Source organism: Charadrius vociferus, unplaced genomic scaffold, assembly GCF_000708025.1.
Source record: "Charadrius vociferus isolate BGI_N301 unplaced genomic scaffold, ASM70802v2 scaffold237, whole genome shotgun sequence".
Classification (NCBI taxonomy): Eukaryota; Metazoa; Chordata; class Aves; order Charadriiformes; family Charadriidae; genus Charadrius; species Charadrius vociferus.
Genome location: NW_009649171.1, coordinates 31,994 through 40,390, shown reverse-complemented (window position 1 = coordinate 40,390; position 8,397 = coordinate 31,994). Strand labels below are relative to the sequence as shown.

Here is an 8,397-nt window from a genome sequence, read left to right as displayed (position 1 = left end):
ATAGCAATAGGAACATGCTGGTTTGAGCATCCCAAGGATATTCGAAGTTCTCAAGGGGTGTCATACCTGGCCCAAAGGAGAAAAGGGAGGCGAAAGACCTGGGGAAAGTGTCTCCCCCTGTTTCTCCCATAGATTGGGTGTGATTATTAATAACTTCTGAGAGATGGTAACCAAGGTATGGACAGGACAGCAATACTGCATAGACACCCCAACAAAGCCACTTCAATAGTGATGTTATCATATCTAAGTTGCTACTGTACAGGACAGCAAAATTATAGCCCTGATCCCTCTCCCCGAGATAACAAACAGCATCACCGGGAGTACATAGAGCATATAAGAATTTACAAAACACAGCCACGCAAACAAACGAAGCAACATTGTAACCGGCAACTATCTAACAAATATGAGAAATGGATACAAGAAATTCATTTTCACAAGCTCTGGTCATATCTGTCCTTATTGCAACCCTTCAGACCCCACGTTGGGCGCCAAAAAGACTGTTGTGGTTTGGCCTCAGCCAGCAACAAAGAACTACGCAGCCGCTCGTGCAACTCCCACAGCCATGGAAAAAGATGTCGACAGGGCAAAACTCGTGGGTTAAAATAATGCAATTTAACAGAACAGCAAAAGGGAAGATGAAAACAAAACAATAACACCGATAAAGGGATATGAAGACGCAATTACAGTACTGACACGAAGCACAACGACCAGACCCACACCACCGAAGCCACCCCCAAGTGTCGATTGCTCTCCTCACCCATGGGGAAATTAACCCCATCCCTGCCGGAACCAGGACACTAGGCCAGGAAGCTGATACAGGGCAGGATTTCAGTGGCAGTCCCATTTATATTACTAAAGGCTTAGGCCCATGCCCTGAGGGCAAGGAAATGTTCAAGTGTTGCTTTGTATGGTACTTTGCTGAATCACACCATAGACGTTTTGCTCTGTTCTTCATGAAGACAGCTGCTGTTCTCACTTCTCATTAAATTTGCAAAAGCTTTCTTTTTTCCTGTCTCTTACAGCTGATGCTGAAGAGCACGGTGAAAAAAGGGGAGGCCAGACTATGATTTATGATGCGAAGAAAGGCATGGTATACAGTTATGCCGACTTCCACTTTGTTTTCTTCTTGGCTTCGCTCTACGTGATTATGACAGTAACTCATTGGTTGCACTAAGTGTCTTTCTTTAAAGCTGAGAAATTAATGTCTCTGTGCATTGAGAGGGGAGATGTGAATGGGAACTTTTGCAATTAGTGTGTCTCCTCTCCTTAAGTAAGAATCTGGAAGAGAGGCAATACGTATGCAAATTCTTGCTCTACAAAGAGTTGCTCTCCCCTGCTTCATGTCTGGGTTAACCTAGTTGAAGTCTGTGACCTACTTGGAAAACCAGAGGATACTGCAGCTGAAGATATGAATAATAAGTTTATTGGGTTTGGGTTTTTTTCTTTTTTTTTTTCTTTTTCTTTCTTTAACAGCTATGAAAGTGCTCAGATTGAAAAATTCTTCACCAGAACCTGGTCCATCTTCTGGATTAAGATGGTCTTCTGTTAGTTTTGTGTCTGTCTGTACTTATGGACTCTTATCGCTCCACTCTGTTGCCCAACCGGACAGTTCTCAGTGTGAACACTCAAAAGGTCTTTCTGTGGTTTTCCTCTTTTCTTTTTGCCCACTTATCATAATGTATCAGTTAGTAACTTTTTAGTCAGACTAAACAAATGATTGAACACTTTTTTACCTTTTTTAATTGTCATGAACAAGTATTGCCCAAGGAAACAAATCTGTTCCAAAACTTTGTAACACTGATGTGTGGAGTGTAGGAAACAGTTGTTGCATAAACTTGAATAAGTGAAATGCTTTTGAAATAACTGACAATCTGTCTCTGGCTTCAGAGGGAAATCTTCAGAAAGATTTCTCTGCAAGAAAAGAAAAAATCATGGTGCAGATGAATCTTCTTCCTTTCTGTGAATGTTGGATATCTTCTAGCAAATATGCATTTCTTTTTATACTCTTTTATTAACTCTGTCTTTTATGGTTTGCAGTGATGATTTGGACTGATGCATTGTACAGCATATAATTCTTGTAAGTAGTATCCAGATATTTTTTTCTGAAAACATAACTAAATACTTCTGTAGAAATAGAGAATATATAAGAATTTGACTGCCAAAGCATCTACTAAAAATTGTTTAACTAAATATATTATATAAATATATTAAGTTATTGTGTACCTAGATTGAGAAAGGAATGTACAAATGATAACAGAGTATTTATTCTATTATAACTTTAAAAGGCACCTGAATATTTTATGCAATTCAGAACCGGTCCAGTTCTGAACAGAAGGGAAGTTCTATACACAGAAATCCTTAAACTCTGAATTTTGTCCAATTTTGCTTTGCCAGATCACTTAAACTGCAAGTTGTGTGTATGCTTGCTGTTGAGAAAATGCTAATTACAGAAGCACTGCCAGTTGCTGTTAACTTTAAAAGTGGAGTGCTCGTTTACTTTTCTACTCTGATGTTTCAACTTGTGTCTAAAGATTTCCCAGAATCTTCTGTTCTGTTTCCATTACTAATTTTATAATATTTTAAATGCAGTGATGGTCAGAAAAAGGACTACAGTGCTTCATCTTCCTTTTCTGCCTGTGTGTTGGTTGGAAAGTCTAACTGCTGTATTTTTATAGTCCTCTGTTTTGCTGTTGGGATGGGACTTAGCCAACCAATCCATTAATGGAGACTCAACTTCTTCTGGAGAACTTCTCCTCCAAGCAGTGGGGTAAGCAGTCAGCAAAACAAAACCAGAAACACAAATGTGACAGCAGCTGCCTTAGTACAAATGACTGAATTGACAATATTAAACCCTACGATGTCACTTTTATTTGCTTTTAAGCAGATGATTTGGTGGTAGAACAACAACTCAGATGCTTTAAGTGCTGAATAAGGTTGAACCCACTTTAGTTGTCTACATTCTACTCTTTCCATCATTTATCAGCAGTCCTGGCTAACCGGGGAGGTCCCAGTTGACTGGAGGTTAGCAAATGTGACGCCCATCCCCAGGAAGGGCCAGAAGGAGGATCTGGGGAACTACAGGCCGGTCAGTCTGACTTCGGTGCCTGGGAAGGTTATGGAACAGATCATCCTGAGTGTCATTACGCAGCATATGCAGGACAACCAGGTGATCAGGCCCAGTCAGCATGGGTTCATGAAAGGCAGGTCCTGCTTGACAAACCCGATTTCCTTCTATGACAAGGTGACCTGCTTAGTGGATGAGGGAAAAGCTGTGGATGTTGTTTACCTGGACTTCAGTAAAGTTTTTGACACTGTTTCCCACAGCATTCTCCTGGAGAAACTGGCTGCTCAGGGCTTGAACAGGTGTACTCTTTGCTGGGTAAAAAACTGGCTGGATGGCTGTGCCCAGAGAGTGGTGGTGAATGTAGTTAAATCCAGTTGGCAGCCAGTCAGACACAAGTGGTGTTCCCCAGGGCTCGGTGCTGGGGCTGGTTCTCTGTAATATCTTTATCAATGACTTGGATGAGGGGATTGAATGCATCCTCAGTCAGTTCGAAGACAACACCAAGTTAGGCCTGAGTGTCGACCTGCTTGAGGGTAAGATAGCTCTACAGAGGGATCTGGACAGGCTGGATCAATGGGCCGAGGCCAATGGTATGAGGTTCAACAAGGCCAAGTGCCGGGTCCTGCACTTGGGTCACAGCAACCCCATGCAGCGTTACAAGCCTTGGGAAGAATGGCTGGAAAGCTGCCTGGCAGTGAAAGACCTGGGGGTGTAGGTTGACAGCTGGCTGAACATGAGCCAGCAGTGTGCCCTGGTGGCCAAGAAGGCCAACAGCATCCTGGCCTGCATTAGGACTAGTGTAGCCAGCAGGACTAGGGAAGTGATTGTTCCACTGTACTTGGCACTGGTGAGGCCACACCTCGAGTACTGTGTTCAGTTTTGGGCCCCTCACCACAAGAAGGACATTGAGGTTTTGGAACGTGTTCAGAGAAGGGCAACAAAGCTGGTGAGAGGTCTGGAGAACAAGTCTTACGAGGAGCAGCTGAAGGAACTGGGGTTGTTTAGCCTGGAGAAGAGGAGGCTGAGGGGAGACCTTATTGCTCTCTATAACTACCTGAAAGGAGGTTGTAGAGAGGTGGGGGTCGACCTCTTCTCACTAGTAACAAACAATAGGACAAGAGGAAATGGTCTCAAGTTACGCCAGGGTAGGTTTAGATTGGATATTAAGAAAAAGTTCTTCACAGAAAGGGTTATCGAGCATTGGAACAGGCTGCCCAGGGAAGTGGTGGAGTCCCCATCCCTGGAGGTATTTAAAAGATGGGTAGACAGACATGGTGCTTCAGGACATGGTTTAGTGGTGGTTTTGGCAGTGTTAGGTTGATGGTTGTAATTGATGATCTTAAAGGTCCCTTCCAACCTAGACAATTCTATGATTCTGTGATTCCGGTGGGATGTATTTATGAATTATGTTAGTCCCAGAGGTTTTGTCACCTCCCCCTCCCAATGTGAAATATGCAGGATATAAACAAAACCAACCGATTTAGTAGTTATTTTTTTGAAATATGATTGAGCCTTAAATCTTCATCCAATGCTTTCTGCAATGCAAAGAAAAACACAACATAGAGGACAATGAGATAGCCAAAATATTTGCATGCCTTATTTGTTCTGTTGCAATAATTGATGGCTAATACGCACCTGGTGAGCAATCCTAATGTAAGTTATCTCAGTTCTGCTCTTGTTTTCTTTACCATTTTTTGCTGCCTTGTTGCTATGGTATCCTAGGGCTTCTGTCCTGCTTGGAGCCTGCTAGGAGTGCGATCTTCCCAACCTCATGCACTCTTACTCAAGCAAAATCCACAGGTCTGCAGTCCTGTATACTTATACCACCTACCCCAGTGATTAGGAGCCTCTAAATACCTCTGTCATGAGATCTGGGGGAAGAAGGAGTCTGTCCAGCGGTGACTGTCTTGCTCTTCTTGTTTGCGCCTAGGGGGAAAAACAGTTGAAGCTTAGCTTTGACATTGAGTTAGAAAAGCAACAAATAGCTCTGGAGAGGGAGGCAGGTTTTTGTCTTTCCTCTTGCTTCTGCTGCAAGGTTCTGATCTCGCCAAGAGCTCTGCTAGCATGGGGGTCCATCAGTATTTGCCTGAATTTGGAGTCCAGCCATGCAGATCCTTCTGCAGCAGAAAAAGGCCTATGTTAATGCATTCACAGTCTATAAGCGTTTATCTGTCCCGTCTCTAAGATAGGAGCTTATGGGCTGTGCAGTGTTAACTAACAATTGTCTCGCCTAACTCATAGCAGGTATTCTGACAAACAATCTTGATCCAGTGCTAGAAGTGTTAGCTGCAGCTGAGATAGTACAGGCTTTCGCCCCTCCCTTGGCAAATGCTGTTCCCTAAAGTATAAAAGCTCACAGGAATTGTCTTCTAGTGCCATATATGTTGTACTATGAGAAAATAAGGATGTTTTATTAAAATTAGCAATGTTTTTTATAACAGACCAATCTGGGCAAGAAGCTCTACAGAAGGCATGCACTATGTCATGTTATAAAGCATGGTAATTGTTCTCTGTATCTGATAGCAGGCATCACAGTCATAAACGAGGATGATCTTAATACATATCTTGGCCAAAGGATGTTCTTATTTTATGTAGGCAATATCTGCCTGCACAGAGACTTCATACACCTCCTTGTGCTCATTTTTTTATGGTTTGTATTTGGGAAATAGGTTTTGCACAGAGGAAACAGGGTTGTAAGAGGAAAGTCCACAGTGAGGCATGACTCCTTTCTTCTTAAACAGCACTTGCCTCACTGAGTTGCACCTTCATCCTTCCCTTCCACCAGCTGTTGACCTTAAACCTCTAGGTTTGAGGGTATAGGTAGGGTGGGAATGGGGCAGCACCTGACTACACTGCTTTGTCTGCTTCCGAACAAATGTTGTGGGAAAAGACCCCAAAAATAACTTTGAGGACCTGTCTGTCCATGCTGAGGCCCCAGATCCAGCTGTGGATCTCCAGGCCTTTTTAAGGAATCATTAACTGGTGGCATCTGGGTGCACAAAGCCTCTAATTCCTCAGTGAAGCACAGCTTCCTTCTGAGCAAGAAAATGTTACAGCCTTAGCATTCTCTGTAAAATCTGTACTGTGAACTTCCACATGCAACTACTTAATAAAATCCTGGGCTAGGGTCTAAGATTCAAATGCCCAATTCATAGATTGCAAACAGTTCACACAAATGGACTTTTAAAATCTTTTTAAGAAGTGCCTTCAGACCTACTGCTATGATAGCTAATAATTCAGGTGGCACTGGAACTGGAAAACTTGAACTGAGCCCGTGACTGGGTGATGCATGTTACACTGGTGTGCAGAAGACACATTCAGACCCATGGTGCATGTGAAAGACCAAATAATCTGTGCTTGACAAACCTCTGGGGGTGAGACTGATTTCGGATATTACTGTGCAGCGAAAGATGAACCGGGAAAACTCACAGATAGCCTGATGCTTTTGTAAATAGATGAGTCGTTGTTGCTTACATTTACATTTACACTGTAAACAGTTTAACTTTCTCTCCCCATACCTGAAAGTGGAGGTAACTGCTTTGCTCAAGATGATTAGCTGTGCAGTGTCTCTCCTGCATTGACACATGCCTTGTGCCATGTTTGTTCTTTGAATTTGTTCCCGGACATGAGTAAGCAGTGCAGCATTTCTGGCTCCTAGTATTTTCGGGTTGTGTGAAAGTGAGGAAGCTGTTGTTACAAAGACAGGGAGACTAGAGAACATGTCCTGTACTAAGTTTTCTCTAGCTAAACTTGAATTTGAACTAATGCTATCATTTAATGGACTCTTGGAGGAACAGACTGTGTTGGCAGAAGTTAGTTCTGCTGGGAAGGTGAAATAATTTTATTGGCATTTTCTTACTTTTTTAAATTTGCTTTCGGAAAAAAGGCTATTTGGAACTTCACTGCTGCCTGAGACTAGAACAATTTTACTTTTTCTCATGAAGGCGACAGAGAGCTGCAATCATGACTAGTTCTTGTTTTGGGTAAAATCAACAGGACAGACTTGGAGAGCAAGACTCTGAATCCAAATAGCTGGACTAACAAATGAGACCACAAAACCTTGTCAAGAATGTATGGAAAGCAGATGGATATGCTTGTTTGCTGTTTACCACCTAGTTCCTCAAAGTGTGCAGGCTGCCCTTGCAGCTGGTTGTCAAGAAAGGAACTCCACTGTTATCGCACATCAGAGTTACACATTTGTGATAATCCTATCTTTGTACTTCAAGCATTTCCATGAGGTTCAAAAAGCTCGTACTTGCCCAGCTAATTTGGTAAATCCTGGCTGGGTTGGGCCACTCTCGTCTGAAACGGGTAATTCAGTGTTGCTACTGTATGCATAGCCCAGAGAGAGGGCTTATCCCTCACAGAATCATAAACACTGCATGTCTATTTATTTATTTTGTGTTTTAGCACCTTTTTACAAACCTAGAAGTGCTTTGAAATTATAAGCTATGCATGTATAACTGCTTTGCCAGCTGGTTTCTAACAATTTTCTGCTTTTGACCAATGCATCAGAATTTGGGATCTCAAGATAGTGCTGCTTGAACTTTGGCTATCAGCCCGCAGTCCCATGGGGATCTCTGAACAGATTTGAAACAAAATAATCTGCTGACTGCTTTTAAAACATAGTATAAAGAATTTATGCTATAAACTGTTAGGCTTTTCTCCTAAATACGTTGGTGAAACAAAATACCATGAGACTGTACATACATGGCTAGATGGGCGAGATTATCTACAGCTAAAGTTTTGCTCTCATCTTTCCTTCTGGGATTTAGAAGCAATGTCTTTTGCTTGCAGGCTGTATCCCCTCATTTTATTTGCCTTTTTCCCTGGATTTGTTTTTTTAAAGGCATTGTAAACCTGATTCACTACCACTCTGCTCCCTATCAAGTGGGATGTCTTTGGTGCTAGAAACTAGCAAAAACTTCTTTGCCAGGTCTCGTCGTTCCTTTCCTTTTTTATAGGAGGACAACCTGCAGTGTTGAAGCAAAGTCAAGGATCATAGTTTCTTATATGGATCAGTTTTCCTCTGTGAACACTGCATCTTTGTTTTCTGAAGTGGCCTGCAAGTTCTTGTGGGAAGAAAACACATAATCAGTGCCGTGACATTTTGCTTTGTGTTTTCAATTTTGTAAACAGTAATTTGAACTGTGTGTTTCACATGACTGTACAAGGGAATGCCAAGGGTAAGTGCTTAGAAAGCTTTGGCTTATGTACTCATAACATGATATGTAGCTTGGGAACTGGTATGTTTCTGCATTTTTAACATCCTGAAGGCAGAACACCCGAGTGCCCCAGATGGGGATGCAGACACACAGTGCAGGATTTGGAGT

The 8,397-nt window shown here is 42.3% G+C and overlaps 1 pseudogene; it reads left to right on the top strand.

The window, feature by feature from the left end:
• Nucleotides 1–1,621, top strand: part of LOC104289560 — a 26,502-nt pseudogene extending 24,881 nt beyond the window's left edge.
• Nucleotides 1,622–8,397: the final 6,776 nt, after the last annotated feature.